The following is a 4,476-nucleotide window of genomic DNA, read 5'->3' as shown; positions in this document are numbered from 1 at the left end:
AGCACCGGATGTCAGGCCCTCCGCTGCACGGCCGTACATCAAACTACAATTTGCAGCAGAAGACGGGTGGGTCTAAGCAGGGTGCCTTGAAGGGGGAGACTGGCAGACTGCCCGGTCGATTCCTCCGCTGCTGCATATTTTGGTTATGTGCCGGATTTGGTTCCACTAAATAGCTCGGAATATTTTCAGTATTGGAGTTACGGAATTGCTTCACACACGACAATCTCCATCCGATCTATGTACGATGCCTCCTCCCGGCGAAAGCACAGCTAATTAGTTCCTGCGCCCTTTGTCCAAAGTTCCACTCCAACCAACCCAAAAATCAAATCCCTTCCACGACTTCACATCCCTTCAGTAAAACCATCTTCAACGCGACGATCTAAATGGACGTGATGGACCGTCTGTTTTGGACTGTTTGGGTTGCCGCGTGGACAGGCGGATCTGGCTGTCGGTCTGTTTAGGTCGCGCACTGTGCCAACGCGCGGACGCACCCCAAAAGTCAAAGATAACAAAAATAATAATAAAAAAGGAAAACAAAAACAAATTAAATTTAAACTACAGTTCATTTAAACTTAGTCCTATTTTGGGCAATTTTTACACAAAAAAGCCCTATATGGGCTTTAAACTAAAAAAAAAGAAGGAAACCCTAGTCTAGGGTTTGGGACGAGGTGGCCGCCGGTGCGCCACCCTACTCCCAGTAGTAGTCGTCGTCGTCACTGTCGATGAGGACGATGGCCCCCGGCGGCGACGCGTTGTTCCGGCTGGACACGCCGGAGGGCGCCGGGGACTCCGGCCAGGGCGACCTGCGCCCTTTCCCCCTTGGCCTTCCTGGCCTCCTACTGGGTTTGATCGATCCTTGGGAGCGGAAAGTGATCCTTTGGGCAGTGTTTATTGAGACACGTAAAGTCGACACACATGCGAAGGACTTTTGTGTTTTTCTTCGGGACCAAAGACTGGGTTAGCTACCCACGTAACCTCTGTATGTAGTTCTTTGATAAAACCAGCCTCTCTGAGTCGATTAATCTTTGACAGCATGGCTTTGCGGTTTGGTTCCGAAAAACACCGCAAAGGTTGTTTGATTGGTCTCGCTATTGGATCCAAATTTAGGTGGTGCTCGGCAAGTTCCCTGGGTACTCCTGGCATGTCAGCTGGACACCATGCGAAGATTTTCCAGTTCCCTGGGTTCTGGCCAGCTTGGTTCTCCAATTGCGTAGATCTGATGATATTTTGGATTCTGAACTTTGTCGGGTTTGGTGACATCATCATAGAGATTGGTGAAGACCTTTCCAACAGTGATGGATCTGTCGATGAAGTTGAAGGCGTCGATGTCGCTCGAGTCATCGCTTATATAGGAGTCCGCAGATGACTCGAAAGACATGTCGCTGAAGATCTTGGTGAGTTTTTCACTTGCCCTGGAGCTGATGAAGCGTGGCGATGAAGTTTTCTCGTCGCCTGACTTGATTGATGATGCTGAACTTGAAAAATCGGGATCGACCGCTGATAATCCCGACGAGATCGGAATTTCGAGACGATACGCTCCTTCTTTCTCGACGCGGAAGTGGAACTTTCCAACGTCATCTCCATGGGCTCCTCCAGATACGCATATGCATCCAAACGGGAGGGCGGGTGAGGAACAAAATCAACGAGACCAGTTTCGATCTGTTTACCTCTGTACATGGTGTTGCTTGCTACCGACAAAGTCGACGATCTTGAATGTGCCATCGAGATCAGATCCTTGACACCTCTAATTCCCACAGACGGCGCCAATTGACAAGGGATTAACCTATCAATACCTACGTATTGTAGACTAGGGTTTTAGTCGGAAGTAGAGGGCAAGTAGATCTCGAAGGTTTCAGCCGAAAAGTACTCGACAATGTAAAAACTAGGGTTGCGTGAAACAATGAATCGATCCTCTCTTTGTCCCTAGACTCCCCCTTATATAGGAGGTGGAGCCGAGAGATTTCGTAATACACAAGTTACAGAGTCCGGGAGGGTTTCTAACCCATCCCGTAAAATTACAAGTGGTACTTCCTAATACAAATCTATCTTTCCTTAATAGTAACTTGGGCTTCCGAATCTTCTTTATTCTTCGAGTTATGTGGGTCTTCAGTAAACCCCGGGTACCATCTTCAGCAGGCCCATTGGGGATGCCTATGTCAGTCGGCGCGCCAAATTTTTTTGGAGTACCGACGCGTCACTGATCTACCACGGCGAGCAAGGCAGCGGCGGCGGAATCGGCACGGAATAGGGGTGGCGGCGGTGCTAGAGTGGAGGCGGAAATGGAGATGGGTGTGCGCGGTGAAATTTCAGGAGATCATTGGTCTCAGGAGGTCGTTGGGTGCGCGCGTCGACTATGCATTTTGCCGCATGCTGGAATCCTGGAATGGAAACGCCATATTTGGTGTGTGTGATTGTGCAAAATAGCGCTTAAAAAATTTTGCAACGATTTTATGCAAAAAAAATACAAAAAAATATTTAGCCCAGACCTGAAGCGTGTTTGCCTTTCATTGTCTCAGCGCGAGAAGATTCTCAGCTACGCAGGATCGTATGAGTATCGGACGGAATTCGTCGTGTGTATAGCAGGGCTCTTGGAGTTATAATGTCTGGTTTACACAGCGCTTCAGGCCTCGATCTTAACCATGCGCACAAGCGCTTGATCAAATGGCTACAGATGCATCAAATGAAGAAATATGGGTCTCCTTCGGTTGATTATTTTTTGGTTAATCTGCGTCTCTGTCTCCCGCGAGGCGTTCCCGGACAGAATCCACTCCAAGTCGATGCATCAGGCTACGGTTGTCCAGAACCCGTCGTTGCATAAGGACTAAGATGCAATCAATAGTTTTGGGGCAAGTACAGGTTATCAGCTTCAAACGTTGGTAGCTGCTGCACTACAAAAAAAAAATTATTAGTGTGAGATGTCTTCCTTGTGCTATGAATAAGGCCATAAACCTCCGAAAATATAAAGAACTTCCATGGCCAGTACGGTATTTCCCGACGGCCATGGCGTGGTCGATATACTCCATTTCCCGTTGATCAAGCGTAAGGCACCCATATACGAGACGAGTTCCTCGACCGATCTCTAGACATGGGGACATCGTCTGGTACAAACACCTGCTACGCGACGCGCTCGGCCGGCGCCGCCGCAGATGCCGGGACGGGGAGGAGGTCTGACTAGCGCTTGGACGTTGCTGCCGCCGGCGCCGATCATCACGAGCGTGGATGCTGAGCATCTTGCTGCTGTTCATACATTGCATGCTAGAACCCATCACGCCCGCCTGTGGTGTCGGCATGAAAGCCTGAAACTACAACGATGACACCCATTGACTAATGAGTGAATATGAGGCGATGAGGCATGTCTTTCCTTGTTACAAAAGCAAGCTAGAACATCTAAAAATACAGAGAAAAGCTCCAGCTAGGGGACAAATTCTTTAATAAATACACAGCTTGATTTTTTTAGCACACCCTTGCAGCACTGAATTAAGGATCTGGAAAGCAGTTGTTTGTTAGGGTATTCATGTTTGTTCATATCTCTATAATAATTTACCTATGACACACAATATAATATGTATTTTTTTATCTTTGCAAATAATAGAAATAATGATCCAACAAGTAAAATTTTAATTACAAATTTTCAATTTATCAATGCTCTCATATTGTCGTTGTAGCTCTACTCCGCACTTTTCATAACCGTGCAATATTTTTTGGGAAGAAGACTGAATGCGCAAAGCACCAAGCAGCTATGGTTACTTTTGAAATCTTAGTCCAGCTGAAAGCATTTTGTAATAAGTAATTTTAGTCACGTGAGTTGACCCGTAGCAACGCACGGGTTTTGTCCTAGTTATCTCTTATTAAGTTGCTTGTTGTGCGATAACCATGTTTTCTGGGGACGCCATCAACTACTCTTTGTTGAATATCATGTGAGTTGCTATGCATGTCCGTCTTGTCTGAAGTAAGGGAGATCTACCACTTTAATGGTTAGAGCATGCATAATGTTAGAGAAGAACATTGGGCCGCTAACTAAAGCCATGAATCATGGTGGAAGTTTCAGTTTTGGACATATATCCTCAATCTCATATTAGAACATTAATTGTTGCTACATGCTTATGCATTAAAGAGGAGTCCATTATCTGTTGTCTATGTTGTCCCGGTATGGATGTCTAAGTTGAGAATAATCAAAAGCGAGAAATCCAAAATGCGAGCTTTCTCCTTAGACCTTTGTACGAGGCGGCATGGAGGTACCCCTTTGTGACACTTGGTTAAAACATGTGTATTGCGATGATCCCGTTAGTCCAAGCTAATTAGGACAAGGTGCGGGCACTATTAGTATACTATGCATGAGGCTTGCAACTTGTAAGATATAATTTACATGATACATATGCTTTATTACTACCGTTGACAAAATTGTTTCTTGTTTTCAAAACCAAAGCTCTAGCACAAATATAGCAATCGATGCTTTCCTCTTTGAAGGACCTTTCT

Source organism: Lolium rigidum, chromosome 6 (assembly GCF_022539505.1).
Source record: "Lolium rigidum isolate FL_2022 chromosome 6, APGP_CSIRO_Lrig_0.1, whole genome shotgun sequence".
Lineage (NCBI taxonomy): Eukaryota > Viridiplantae > Streptophyta > Magnoliopsida > Poales > Poaceae > Lolium > Lolium rigidum.
This window is presented reverse-complemented; position numbering follows the sequence as displayed.